The sequence below is a fragment of the Odocoileus virginianus genome, chromosome 16 (assembly GCF_023699985.2).
Source record: "Odocoileus virginianus isolate 20LAN1187 ecotype Illinois chromosome 16, Ovbor_1.2, whole genome shotgun sequence".
Lineage (NCBI taxonomy): Eukaryota > Metazoa > Chordata > Mammalia > Artiodactyla > Cervidae > Odocoileus > Odocoileus virginianus.
In genome coordinates this window covers 15189102-15204508 of record NC_069689.1, presented here as the reverse complement: position 1 = coordinate 15204508, position 15407 = coordinate 15189102, and positions in this window count along the sequence as shown.

Here is a 15407-nt window from a genome sequence, read left to right as displayed (position 1 = left end):
ACCAGTCCTGGGTGTTCATTGGAAGGACTGATATTGAAGCTGAAACTCCAATACTTTGGCCAACTGATGCGAAGAGCTGACTCATTTGAAAGGACCCTGATGCTGGGAAAGATTAAGGGCAGGAGGAGAAGGGGATGATAGAGGACGAGATGGTTGGATGGCATGACCAACTCAATGACATGGGTTTAGGCAGACTCCAGGAGCTGGTGATGGACAGGGAGGCCTGGCGTGTTGTGGATCATGGGGTCGCGAAGAGTCGGACATGACTGAGAGACTGAACTGAACTGAACTGAAGAGTTGATCTGGGGATGTCTGCTGGAATTCATGGGAAAGAGGCATGCTTTCTGTTTTCTGAGGTCTCTGGGATGTGAGTCTGGAGCTGATAGTCCCATCTCACCACCACGGAGAAGAATGCCTGAGAATGAAGCCAACATTGAAGAAAGCAGAGTTAGAACGTGGAGAGAGAGACCAGGTCCTGATAATATTCACTGAAGCCCTGGAGCCAGCCATTCCTGAAGCAGAACTATCTCTGAAATGATCATTTATGGAAGGTGACAATTTTCCTTTTCACATAAACTAGTTTGGGTTGGGTTTTTATTGCATTTGAAGAGTCTTGACTAAAGCTCCTACCCAACAGTCTTCCAAAACCAACATTCCATGGCCAGATTTTGACGACCATCCCCAGTGCCGAGGCAGGTCAGGCCCAGAGCCACTTTCTTTGGTTCTGAAGACTGAAGGCTGGTCACCCTTCCTGGGGCTGCTTCCTCCAGTCCACAGAGCTTCTGAGCAGAACTGCTTCTGTGCCCATTGAGTGATCTGGTATCTTTCTTTGAGAAGAAGTCAGGCAGAAACAGGAAAGGCATTTCCCCCCCCTCTCCACATCGACTCCTCCATCTGCCCAGCTTTCACAACTCTAGGAGTCCTTTCCTGATCATTCAGCTGAAAATGTCCATGGCTCAGTTTCTGCTTCCCTGAGTTGACCCCTCGGGCTCCTCTAATGACTCAGCTCCTTCTTCAGGCCCGTGGTCAGCCCATCTCTGCCCACGTCATGGTTTAGCCCAGCTCGGCATATTTTCTGTGTTCATCCTTCTTCATAAATCACATCTCCAGCCTGTTAATCACTGCAGATGTGTTCAAAGAGATGCTTTGCAATTTTCATTGGCTCTGGTGTTGCAAGGTCTTCCGTCAGGCAGCAAGAGGCTTTCCTTCCGAAAGGCTGTATGTCCTCTGCCCAGGTGCTCAGGGGACCAGAGGGGAAAGGAAGTGGGGAAGGCAGGCATAAGTTGGCGGGGGGGGGGGGGGACGGGGTGCAGAACAAGGCCCAGGACCTTCCCCCTGGGGGGCAGCTGCCTCTCAGGGCTGGCCCACATCGCCATGCAGGAATCAGGCCCAGCATCTGTATAGCTTATGAACTCTCAAAGGAAAGTGAAAATCCATGTTTTTATGTAAAATTTCCTTTTTTTAAAAAAGCACTGGCAACAATATTAAAAAAAAAATTTAAATGCTCTTAAGATGAACTATCCCTCAGACCGTCAGTTTGTGACTTCTGTCCGCGTGAATTAAAGAAGTGACGGGGTGTCAGACCATAAAGAACAGGGTGGCCCAATGGACAGACACAAGCCTGGGACCAGGGAAGCCTGGATTCTGGTCCTACCCCATGCACTGTGTAACCTGGGGCACATTATTTGGTCTCTGAAAATCCCTAGCAGTTCATGGACACTGTCTTAACCCTGCCAAGGGAGGGGCTGTATTAATCCCACTGAGAATAATGAGGAGAAGATGCAGCTCAAGGAGAGAGGTGCTCAAAGGGCCCAGCTGGGAAGGGGCAGAGCCTCTGTCCTCAGCGCTGGGCTGTTTGGGCCACCAGCCGGTTCAGGCTAGTGTGTGTCTGTGGTCAAGACAGTGAGTGACTCAGGCTGCTTGCAGAGTCCACGACCCTCCAAGGGCACAGGGAGCGTGTCTTCCTCTGGACCTGAGATGAGTTTCCTCTCCCTCCCCTCCAGTCTACACATCTCTCTCTGTGTTCAGCATCTTTTACTTCTGTAGCCCCATTTTCTTGCCATATTCCTGTTTCTGGATGATGATTCCAAGACTCTCGGCCCTAGGTGAGTGACATTCTTCTCTAAGTGAGAAAATCTCCCACAGGAATACTGTGTAGAGCACATCCCCCCACGAGCTGGGGTCTCCGCCCCTAGGACTAACAGGGCCTGACCTTGCTTGCTTTCCAATCTTCAATATTCTTTTCCTTTGCCCAAGATAATGAATGGTTTCTGAAAAGAGGAAGATTCAAAAGCTCAGGCATTTAGGCCTGTGGGCTCTCAGCTGGCTTCTTGTTTCATCAGTGATGCTTAGCAGTGATAAAGTGACTCACTGGAGTGTCCCTTGCCACACACTCTGAGGACATAACCACAATTTGCAGAAGCTTTGCGCTTTCATATTGTTCTTATAAAACAGACAAAGGCAAGCTATTTGTATCATCCTAATTTATAGATGGGAAAACAGAGGCCAAGCCTGCTTAAAAATATGTGGCTGGGAAAACCCACACAGGAAAGCAATTGATAAAACTCACTTGGCCTACATCTTCCACTTTATCGTCTACATGATGTCCTCCTGCCTACTCGACCCTGCCCCTGTCTGTCTTCATTGGGGCATATTAACTAATTTGGATTCAGAAGCAGAACTTATACATTCCTAGAAAATGTTACCTGGCACTTGCTCTTCTTCTGTTTCTCCATTAGCTCTTCTTTGGGACTGGTTCTTTGACTTGTTGTTGGTTAGTTGCTAAACTGTGTTCAACTCTGTGACCCCATGGACTGTAGCCTGCCAGGCTCCTCCGTCCATGGTATTTCCCATGCAAGAATACTGGAGTAGGTTGCCATTTCCTTCTCCAGGGGATCTTCCAGACCCAGGGATCAAACCCGTGTCTCCTGCATTGCAGGCAGATTCTTTACCACTGTGTCACCAGGGAAGACTGCTGGAATATAAAAATCAGTCATGGACTAGGAAGACATGTACTTTAGCTCAGGCTGTGATATCAAGGTACTACAGACTGGGTGGCTTAAACAACAAGGCATGCTGTTGTTCAGTCGCTCAGTTGTGTCTGACTCTTTGCAACCCCCCATAAACTGCAGCACCCCAGGCTTCTCTGTCCTTCACTATCTCCCGGAGTTTGCTCAAACTCACAGCCATTGAGTTGATGATGCCATCCAACCATCTCATCCTCTGTAGCCCTCTTCTCCTCCTGCCCTCAATCTTTCCCAGCATCAGGGTCCTTTCCAATGAGTTGGCTCTTCCCATCATGTGGCCAAAGTATTTGAGCTTCAGCTTCAGCATCAGTCCTTCCAATAAATATTCAGGGTTGATTTCCTTTCGGATGGACTGGTTTGATTTCCTAGCTGTCCAAGGGACTCTCAACAGCAATACATAATATAAAGTAAATATAATAAAAATAGCCTTGGTATGTGTCCATACTGTTACTAAATATGGTCAGCACATACAGTCCTCCACTGTCCTAGGCATTTTACAGTTTGAGCCGTGAATGGTCACCACAGCCTATGAGGAGGGCTCCACCACAATCTTCATTTTACAGGTGCAGAAACAGGCGTGAGCAGGTAAAGTGACTTGTCCAAGGTCACACAGCCAGTAGGTAGCAGGGATAAGGCTCTACCCTAGCCCTGTGGTCTGTGAAGTCCTCCCCAAAGCTCAGCAAAAGCTTCCCTCTCCCGGGTTCCTCGGGGCACAGCCTGCCTCCTTGGGGCTCTCCCGACCTCCTGCTTGCCCACACCCCTGGAGGACGGTCTGGTCTGCACATGCGCGGCACACTTGGCCATGCCCCCCTCCTCCGCCAGCTCTGTAGCCTGGCTATTTTCTGAGCCTGGGCCCCTGCGGCTGTGTAGCGTTCAGCTTCCTCCGCTGTGAATTAGGACCCGTGACGCCCCACGCAGAGGCAGCTGTGTGCCTGGTACACACAGTGTGTTCACCGTCTCTACTTTTGCTCGCCACGTGCACTGGCCTGGACATCTGGGCTGCCTCTGTTGAGGCTTTGATCCCAGCCATTCTTCAGGCCCACGCAGGCCTCCCTACCATTCCTGGTCCAGCCTGCATCCTCCTCTTTCCAGATGGGGCCTCCTGGTTTCTCTTGGATTCTGCAAGCTGAATCGCAGAAGTGTGGACAGGTCACTTTTCCTTGGTGCTCTCAGGCTGCCCGAGACACAGAGGATGCAGCAGGAAGAATGGAGGGACTGTGGGGGCTGTGGGAGACTCTCCTAACTCCAGAGGAGGAGCAAGAATGGATTTCTCATCCCCTTTCTTCTTCCAGCCTTGGACCCTTCAGTGTCCTGCCCAGAGGGTAGGTGCATCTCCTCAGATTCCAAGGACAGCTGCCAAGCGTGGGGTCCCTGAGAGAGGACAGCCGAGTTAGGAGAGATCTCCTCTTCCCAGGCACACAATAGTCATGGAGACTGTACCCAACATTCTTGTCTGCTGTCCTGGCCACTGATTTTTATCCTCACAGTAATTTCCAGGAGATCTTCCCAACCCAGGGATCGAACCCAGGTCTTCCACAGGTCAGGCAGATTCTTTTCCATATGAGCCACTGGGGAAGCCTCACAATTATTAGGACAGCTTACCCAAATCACCTGCCTTTGCAGCCTCCTCCTGGCTTTGCGGGGGGTGGGGGGACTCTCCTGACATTAGAATAACTGGGGGGAACAGCCCTCTGTGTGAGTGAGGAGCCTCATGTCTGTAGAAAATTCCCTCTTTAGGGACTTCCCAGGTGATCCAGTGGCTAAGATTCCATGTTGCCAATTCAGGGGACCTAGGTTCAATCCCTGGTCAGGATGCTAGATCCTACATGCCACAGCTAAGACCTAAGACCCAGCACAGTCAAATAGATAAACAAATATATTAAAAAGTCCCGTCTCATATCGATTCCCGTCTTTGCATGTGGCTCTCTGCCCCTCTGTCTGAATCGGCCAGTCTTTCACTAAGAGTAATTTCAAAGTTTCAAGTCTTGGCAGATGAGGGGTTGACTTTGGGGGTAGAGACGGAAAGAGTTGAATGGCCCTAAAAGATAAGAGGAAGAAATTGTCAGCATTCCTGTGAGTCAGGGAACAGAGGCAAAGGGGAGAGCAAGCCAAGAAGCAGAAACTTGCAGAGAGCCTGGGGACCAGGACGGGAGAGGCCCCGGAACCCAGTGTGGAAAGAAGGGGGTACCCAAAATCCCAGTAGTTGAGAAAAATAATATTTTAATGCCATATTAAAAAACTCAAAATTACTGAAGAAAAAAACCCACAATGAACAAAATTTTATACAGGTTCAACTGTGCAGGGGGCTTTCCTGGTAGCTCAGATGGTAAAGAATCTGTCTGCAATGCAAGAGACCCCAGTTTGACTCCTGGATTGGGCAGATCCCCTGGAGAAGGGATAGGCTACGCACCCCAATATTCATGGGCTCCGCTGGTGGCTCAAACTGTAAAGAATCCACCTGCAATGCAGGAGACCTGGGCTCGATCCCTGGGTTGTGGAGATCCCCTGGAGGAAGGCGTGGCAACCCATTCCAGAATTCTTGCCTGGAGAATCCCCATGGACAAAGGAGCCTGGCAGACTGCAGTCCACAGGGTCGCAAAGAGTTGGACATGACTGAGCGACTAAGCTCACAGTACCAGTATTCTTGCCTGGAGAATCCTGTGGACAGAGGAGTCTGGCGGTTTACAATCCACAGGGTTGCAAAGAGCTTGAGTGACTAACACTTCAACTGTTTCAACTGTGCCACCCTGGGACCTGAGGCAGGAGGACAAACCAATAAGAACGATCCTGTGTCTGTTTAAAGTGTTGATGTTTTGTTCATCGTGGACTTTTTCCCATGACTTTTTGCATTTAGTTATTATTTATCTTGATTTTTGGCATCCTCTTAAATCCTGTGGCCAAGGTGAGTGCCTGATCCCGGCCCTGGAAAGGAGGCGGGGCCGAGAGCACACGGCGAGGCCACCCTGGGGTCTCCAGCTGTCTCATTGCTGTGATGGGACCCCCTGCAGCCCCCTGACTCTAGTTGAGTCCCCTGTGTACACAGAGACCTCCTGTGAGTGATATCTTGTGGAAATTTCAGGGGGAGCTCCTCTTGCAGCATCTAGATGGACGCCAGAGGAGCAAAGGCGGCCTGTGTAAGATGACCCTTGGACCCGGCAGGTGGAGACAGGTGAACGTGGCTCTTCCTCGGCCAGGGCTTGCGGCTGAGCTCACTCTCCTGGGGCAGGTGGGCCAGCTGACCTCTGGTCAGAGAGATGATGCCAGCTCCCCGGCTGTCCAGGGCTGACCTGTTTGTCTTCACCCTCTGTGGGCATTGCTTGTCCACGGTGGGGGCCACCCCAGCTAACAGGGCACCTCAAATTCCAGTAGTGCTTTGGGGTGAGAGGAGCCCAGCTGCTTTACAGCTGAGAGTGTTGGGAGTCCATCTCAGCCCCAAACTACTGCTCACTTTCACAGTTGGAGGGCCATCTCTGCATTTCCAGGGATAATTGCCTGCCAGGAAAACTGCCTCTCTCTCTATTCCCATGTCCTGGGCAGGCATCACTGATGAACTCCAGGTGCCAAGCCCAAAGGCCCCCACCCCCACCCCAACCCAGGACTCAGAACGTCCAGGCTAACTTACAGGAATTGGTGCAAAAAGATGAACCTTGTCATCTTTAGCTGTGTCCATGACTTTCTTCTCCTTGATGGTGATCCTTTTGTGCTTGAAAGTCCTGGAGGGGAAATTTGTGAATGAAGAACCTATGGAGAAATTTGTCTTAAGGCTAAGAAGATGAAACTATGAATTTGTGATTTCATAGTTTGTTCCAAAACAACCAAAAATACACAACAACCCAGTAGTCTTACTAAGGAGATTACTGAACACATTTTATAGGTTGTAAGTGGCTCAGATGGTAAAGAATCCACCTGCAATGCAGGAGGCCCAGGTTCAATTCCTGGGTCAGGAAGATCCCTGGAGGAGAAAATGGCAACCCACTCCAGAATTCTTGCCTGGAGAATTCCATGGACAGAGGAGCCTGGTGGGCTACAGTCCATGGGGTCGCAGAGAGTCAGACACGACCGAGCAACTGACACACACATATGCTTCTAATGGAGGGTACCCTACAGCTGATTTCCGCAAGTGCTAGCCGCTTGAGAAATGTTCCAGGAGCACTGACATCAGCAGTTTCAAAAAATCGTAAATGTGCACTCTGCCTGCTCTCAGCTCCTATGCGCCTTTGAGCCCAGGCTGCCCAGAAACTGAGTTTGAATCCCGGCTCCACTGCAGGACCACTTACTTCTTGAGGTCAGGCCCTCTTGTCTGCAGATTGGAGAATGGCTTTCTCTCAGGTTGTTGGGAAGATCTGTGAAGTTTCAGGACTCAGTTCTTGGCAGTGTGCACACCATAGGCACTCCATGAATGCCGACCTTCTCTTTCTGTTCCTCTTCCCACTCTTCCCTGTGGGGTCCTTCATCCAAAAGGCGAGGCCTTTCTGACTGAGTCCCTCCCAGTCACATCTCAAACTTACTTTGTTTTTTTTTTTTTAATTTTTACTGAAGTAGAGTTGATTTACAATGTTGTGTTGATTTCTACTAGACAGCAAAGTGACTCAGTTATCCATATCCATACATTCTTATTCACTTTATTTTCCATCGTGGTTTATCACAGGATCTTGAACATAGTTCTCTGTGCTATATTATACAGTAGGACCTTGCTGTTTTTCCATTCTCTGTACGATAGTTTGCATCTGCTAATCACAAATTCCCCCTCCCCCTTGGCCACCACAAATCTCTTCTCTATGTTATACTCTTGATTCGAATATTCAGTTTCCAAACCTCGACGCAGATGAAAAGGTGACGTTGAACACTTATACCAGGGGCAGGCACATTGAAGTTTTGGGGAACCCTCTCATAAAACTGGAAACTCCAGTTTGGGCTCAGCGCCGTGGAAGGGTTCTCAGCAAGGGAGGGGACCTGAGTTTCGGAATTTCACAGGCAGCAAGCTGGGGCCTGGGGACCACCACGTGCTTATGCCTCAGAGTCCAGACCCGACCCCTTCCTCATGGGAGCCCTCCCTGCTGGCTGGCTGTAAGCCCCAAGAGTGCACCCTGGGCAGGGAGGCCTGTGGGGAGGGGAGGGTACCCTGATTGCCTTTACCCAGGCTCGGGTTTGCCAGCTCTGGTGGAAGCCTGGCATTTTGCTAGGGCTGTTCTTGAAATCTGGACGACACCCCACCCAGAGCTCCCCTGCAGGTCCTCTGCCTGGGATCTGAGAGGGCCCCCCCCCCAACCCGCCCACCCCCGGGCTCATTGGCTGGAGCCCAACGACGCGAAGCCTCTGGGATCCAGGCTGGGTCCGGCAGACCTGCCTGAGCTCATTGAGGCTTCCCACACGGGGGACCTGGGCGTCCCCCCACCTCCCCTCCTCTCCCTCTCCTTCTCCTCTCCTCCCCCACCAATCCCGTCCTGTCCTTTAATCCTCCCCATCGAGTGGTCTTCTTCCCCTCCTCCCCCTCCCCCTTCCTGCTCCAGCCTCCCCAAGAGTGGTGGGCCCTGGAAGGCAGTCTTCACTTAGGAGGTCTTTGCCCAAGTCTCGAGGACCCCCCAACCCTCTCACCGTGGTAACGCCGGCCCCGCTGAGACATCCCAGGGACGACAGCGGAGCTGTCCATTGCCTGGAAGGGGCTGACAGCAGACACAGCCCTGGTCGGGCAGAGCGAGTCCCCAGCCAGCTGGTGAGGGGATGGGCCTGAGCCAGGTAATTATTGCCTGGTGCAGAGGTCGAAAGCCGCAGAGCGGCGGGTGTACTAATGAAACACAAATGGGACATCTGTGTTCAGGAGTTCAGCAAACCATGGAAAACCCAACTTTGCCAAGACTTTATGTACTACCGAGAGCAGACGCGCTCTTTCCCGCTAAGGGGGCAGCGAACACACCAGAACCATCACCCCCCCACCTTTGCACCTCCACATTCTTTTTCTGGGGGGTGTTGCAACTTCTTTCATGCTCCAGCCTCCGCAGGTCGTCGGGGCTGGAGGTGTGTGGGCAGGGGAGGGCTCTGAAAGCCCCTGCACTGGGGGGTCTGGGGCAGGCTTGTGAGGAGGGGGTGAGGGGACGAGGCGGAGCTTCTTTCTCCATCTCCTCTCACGGCTTGGTTTAGAGACTCCCTGCCTTCAGCAGTGGGGTGCGGGCCCGTCTGAAGTCTGGGCCAAGGGGGACCACTGGAAGGTGCTGAGTCCCACGTACTGATGAAACGTTCCAGGGTGGGAGGTGATGCCAAGCAGGCTGGCTTCGCCCAGACCTGCCATTCGCTCCCGGGGTCATCTCGGCAATCATGTGCCCTCTGGGGCTGCGGTTCCCACGCCCCTGGAGGAAGGGCATGGTGGAGGCCCCATGCATCTGTTCCGAGACCTGTGCTCTGATTCCTGCCCCACACAAGCGAACCTACTGAGGGCAGGGCAGCTCTGTGGAGCTGGAGGAGGCGCTGGCCCAAGAGGGATGGGAACCAGGCTGTGGCCCAGGCCCCTGGGCAGCGGGAGGTGGTGGCCGTGACCCGAGTGTGCCCTTACGTGACTCACTCCAGCGCCCCTGTCCCATGTCTTGGCACGGTCTTGCCTCTTTTCAAATGCTGGGGGGCATTCTGGCCCAGCCGCTTGGGAGTGGGGTGGACACTAGAGACGTGGCTTCTCAGGGTCAGCCCCTGCTTCCAAGGGCTGCCTCTGGAGGAGAGGGGACTGCAGGGTGCCAGCCGGCCGCCACGGGGCTACTGAGGCACTGTGACGGACAGTCCCGAGTGGGTGCGTCTGTCAGCTGAGGGCCTGAAGCCAGGACTACCCGGGGACCTCCCGGCTCCCACCTCGTTCCTCACTCCTGACTCCATCTCATTTGCAGCCTCTTGTTCACCTCCGGGGCTGATGCCTGGGCTGGTCCTTTTGGGAGCACACCTCCGCTGCAGTCCACATCTACCCTAGGGGATGTGACTGCTTCTGTCACCATGACAACCAACAAGCCCCAGGCCCTTGCTCTAGGGTGCCAGCCCTAGAGAGAGCCTCCCAGATTGTTTCCTGGGTGCTGGGTGCAGAATTGGGGTCTTTGCTGGCAGAAGGCTTCCCTGGTGGCTCAGCTGATAAAGAATATGCCTGCAATGCAGGAGACCCTGGTTCGATTCCTGTGTTGGGACGCTCCCCTGGAGAAGGGAATGGCTATCCACTCCAGTATTCTGGCCTGGAGAATTCCACAGACTGTATAGTCCATGGGGTTGCAAAGAGTCAGACACAACTGAATGACTTTCACTGGCATCTGGGGAGGGGCCCATGGCAGTGGCACCAGGACTGCCGTGGTTAGTGGAGTCGAGGCGAGGGTGGGGGCTAGGTTGGGTTTCCTGAGGCTAAGGCAGGGCCTATACCTGGCTGGGCAGTGCTGGCCTGGGACCCCAGCCACAGCGAACCAGTGCCTCTAGCTGAAGCTGACATTCCAGTGAGGTCTGAGCAATGCCATTCTTAGAGGGGCCAGAGAGTGGACCACAGTCAGGGTGTAAGGCTCAGAGTGTATCACTGGGGATGGATCAGAGCAGAAGCCCAGCAGGAAGAAGGAGGGTGGGGAGAGTCCTGCATGGAGCAGCGGGGCCAGGACTTGCCCTCCCGGGGGTGGTGGCCTCCCTCCTTGGTGCCCCATCCCTTCCCAGGGAGTTGAAATCCCTGGGCTTAAGGAGGGGGGTTCATGAAGACCGTCTTAGGCATTTTCCAGATCAGCAACTGGCCAGACCAAGCATTCCACTGGAGATGCAGAGTTCTGGGCAGAAAACTCGCCCAAGGCTGCTGGTTCTGAGTGGGGGTGAGCCCGTGGCTCTCGGAAGGAAAGCGCCAAAGACAGGCCTGTGCATCGTTTCCAATCAGGGCTTTACCGATTCTTCTTACTCATTTTCTCTACTTCGTTAGGAAGTGCTAAGAGCGCGTTGCCTGTTGATGGAAGTGTTCACTCTCAAAGCTCCCGCGTGAGCAGGCGTGGCTGACACTCTTGTGCTTGCTCTGAATCTTGTTCCTCCTTCCCTCTGGGTGGAGTCTGACCTGTTCAGGCTTCTTCCTCCTCCATCTGGCCTTGGCTTTGCGACCTGTGACGGGGCTGAGGTTCCCACTCCCCTTGGCAGTGAGGATGAGCAGCTGAATTTCCATATCTGAAGTTGGGGCCACTTCCGGGTCCTTTATATGTGAGGCAACAAATCCCTTTTTCGTTTAAGCCTCTTTGCATCTGTATTTCCGTTACTTGCAGCCCAAAGCCTCGCAGTGGCTCTTGTACAGGAAAAGTGACTTTCCTATGGGAGACTGACTGTGAGGCATGAAGCCTTCACAGGGGCAGCAGGTCCTGTGGACGCCGTCACAGGTCTCTACAGGGACCCTGAGTCGGGGGATGTGGCATCAGCTCCACGTGTCTGATGAGGACAACGAGCCAAGGATGGACCACACCCTGGTAACAAAGCCAGAGCCGGAACCAGGAGGGAGGCGGGGAGGACAGCAGAGTGGAGGGTGAAACTGAAGCCACACCTGAGCTGCAGGAAGCCACGTGCCTGTGCCACCCTGGGAGTTCAGTGTGGCTGGCACTGGTGTGGGTAAGGGGGTGATACTCCCTTTAGTAATGGCGACACAGGAGGCGTTTACCTACTGCTTACTCTGTGCCAACTACTCCTGCTGCTGCTACAACTATTACTACCGTTCCACCTCCCAGAACCCCGCAGGTACTCCTGTAAGAGGCTTCCTTATTCCCATTTCAGGTGAGAAAACCCAAGTGAAAAAATGGAAGTAGTGGGGGTGGGCCTCTGAACTGGAACTCATTTCTGCAGGAGATTTTAACCAAAATTCTGACATCTCCCTGCAGAAGGCTGGAAAATAAAGGCAAAGGGGTGGAGCTGAGGCCCAGTCTGGAGCCAGAGGGCAGCATACTGATCCATGGTTCACCAGGTCCCTTACCCAGGGAGCCCCTCAAGCCCCTACTGCCAGCAGCTCCTGGGTAGCTCATCTCCACTGTTTCACTGCTCCGAGGCCTAGTACAGTGCCTGGCATGCAAGAGGTGCCCCAGGTGTTTGTTGAATGAATGCATGAGCGTCTGTATTAAGTGGCCGGATTGTCCCAAGCAGTTGCTTAGAATGAGGAAATCAATCACGAGCTAACGGGTCTTTATTTATTCATTGGTCACACCTCGAGGCATGTCTGACCTTAGTTCCCTGACCAGGAATCAAACCGGCAGCCCCCTGCGGTAGAAACACAGTGTCTTAACCACTGGATCACCAGGGAGGTCCCCCAAAAGGGCTTTTGGAGAGGCTGTAGCCTCTCAGATTACATAGGTAGAAACAGGCCAAAGAAGGAGTAAGATAACGTGGTGATGGCCAGCCCCCTGGGGCTGAGAATGTTCAGGAAAGAAGCATTTACTGCATTTCCTTCCAGTCCCAAGCTGCCGAACCGGGGGGATCTTGGGTTTGGAGTATCTAGAGCGAAGAGCTGTCACCGCGGTCTTGCCCTGGAGCGGAGAGCGGGACTGTGACCGTGGCCCATCCTGTTTCCTGCTCCGGAGCCCCCAGCCTTCTGAGCTGGCAGGACCGACGGGAGAGGCTCCGTGGGGCTTGACTTTGTACTGCCAGGGATGAACTTTGCTCAAAAGTGCTCTGTAGGCAGAAAGAGGAGTAGCAAAAAGGCTTTCATGTGCTATTTCAGGATTGCTGGCCCTGAACATTTATCACTTACTGATGCATATAATTTGCCTGATGACTCAGTTTCATATATTTTAGTTTCCAAAGATAAACAGTTTTTGCATATTTCCTGCAAACGGGGGTTATATTTAATAATCTTAGGGTAGGAGGGCTGGGTGCTGGGGACAGGGAATTCAAGGAAGGCCGAGGGCTCAGAGCAGCTTGGGCTCAGCCGGGGTCGTGGCACACGCTTGGACGTTTGGCAGGAGGTGTTTGGCCAGGAAGGGCTCTGGGAAGGGGCCTATGGGCTGGTTTTGGAGGTGGTTGAATTGAGTCAATGAGGCTTTCCTTGTGGCTCAGTGGTAAAGAATCTGCCTGCCAATACAAGAGATGTAGGTTCAATCTCTGGGTCAGCAAGATCCTCTGGAGAAGGAAATGGCAACCCACTCCAGTATCCTTGCCTGGGAAATCCCATGGACAGAGGAGCCTGGCAGACTACAGTCCATGGAGTCGCAAAAGAGTCGGACATGACTTAGCGACTAAACAACCACAATGACAATTAATTGAGTCAATATGGCCTTCGGTGTCTGTTTTCAGGTCCTCGGGGCTTTGGCCAGAGGTAAGGTGGGGCTGGGCATTGGTGTGGGAGCCCTGGGGTTTTGAGTCAGGGCAAAGAGGCCCCCCGCTGCCCACAGAGTCCAGACCTGGCCCTGACTGGCCAGTGAGACATCACTGCATCTGGTCACAATCAGGTCGACTTGAAAGCAGGGGCAGGTCCTCTTTACTGCTGGTCGGAGCCCTGAGTTGGAGCCCTGGGAGGGGTCAGAGGCTCAAGAAGACGATGGTGTCAGCAGCAGGGGCAGGTGTGGGCTCCAGCTCTGCCTTTGTTATTGACCTGGGTACAGCTTGTATGAAGAGCTTGATCATTTTGAATCTTGGCGGTCCTATTTACCCTATGGGGTTCCTCAAGAGTTGGGGACATATGATATTTAAAAGCACTTAGAACGATGCCTGCACAGAGTAAATGCTCGATAAATTCTTCTCCTCCAAATGTGTACTTAGAGGTGTATTAGATACTTGGGAAGATTGGAAATGTATGCTAGGGATTTCTCTCCTTAAAGACTTCATGTCTAATTAAAGAAGCAAAGCACAGTCTCAGGGAAGTTCAGCTGTGAACGTCAAAGCGGTTTTGATCAGGCTGTATTTGTTAGGACCCATGGTGGCAAGAGACAGAAACCCGGCTCAAATAGCTTGAGCAGATTCTCATGACAGATCAAGAGTAGCTTCCTCCACAGCTGTCTGCAGGGACCCGAGCGATGTCCCTGGGACCTGGCCTTGCTCCGTCTCCAGGGAGGCTCGGTCCTCAGGCAGGCTGTCCCCACGGGGCACCAGGCCAACTGCTGGAAGCTCCAGGGTCACATCCACTTCCTCAGAAGTGCCAATGGGAATAAATGCTTCCCTTTCCCTCAGCCTCAGTGAGAGGTTTAGAAATGGGCGCTTCTCTGGTGGCTCAGTGGTAAAGGAATCCGCCTGCCAATGCGAGAGACCTGGCTTCAACCCCCGAGCTGGGAAAACCCCACATGCCACAGAGCAACTAAGCCTGTGTGCTACTGAGCCTGTGCTCTAGAGCCCCAGAGCCACACACTGCCCACCTAAAGCCCGCCTGCCCTAGAACCCATGCCCCACAATGGGAGAAGCCCCCACAGTGAGGAGCCTGAGCACCACGACTAGAGAGAGCCCCTGCTTGCTGCAACTAGAGAAAAACCCTCGCAGCAACAAAGACCCAGCACAGTCGTGTCTGGCTCTGCAACCCAATGGACTGCAGCCCACCAGGCTCCTCTGTCCATGGGGTTCTCCAGGCAAGAATACTAAAGTGGGTTGCCATGCCCTCCTCCAGGGTATCTTCCCAACCCAGGGATTGATTCCTACCACCTGGAAGGTCCTAATAAATAAATAAATAAAATTACTTTTTAAAAGGCTGAGTAATAAATCTCGTTGACTCGGTTGGCCTGGTTTGGGCTGTGTGCCCATCTTTGAGTAAACATTTGTGGCATCAGTGCAGTTCAGTTCAGTTGCTCAGTTGTGTCTGACTCTTCGCGACCCCGTGGACTGCAGCACACCAGGCCTCCCTGTCCATCATCAACTCCCAGAGTTTACTCAAGCTCATGTCCATCGAGTCGGTGATGCCATCCAACCATCTCATCTTCTGTCGTCCCCTTCTCCTCCTGCCTTCAATCTTTCCCAGCATCAGAGGGCCAAAGTATTGGAGCTTCAGCTTCAGAATCAGTCCTTCCAATGAATATTCAGGACTGATTTCCTTTAGGATGACTGGTTGGATCTCCTTGTAGTCCAAGGGACGCTCAAGAGTCTTCTCCAACACCACAGCTCAAAAGCATCAATTCTTCTGTGCTCAGCTTTCTTTATAGTTCAGCTCTCACATCCATACGTGACTACTGGAAAAACCATAGCCTTGACTAGAAGGACCTTTGTTGGCAAAGTAATGTCTTTGCTTTTTAATGTGCTGTCTAGGTTGGTCATAACTTTTCTTCCAAGGAGCAAGTGTCTTTTAATTTCATGGCTGCAGTCACCATCTGCAGTGATTTTGGAACCCCCAAAAATAAAGTCTGCCACTGTTTCCACTGTTTCTCCATCTATTTGCCATGAAGTAATGGGACTGGATGCCATGATCTTAGTTTTCTGAATGTTGAGCTTTAAGTCAACTTT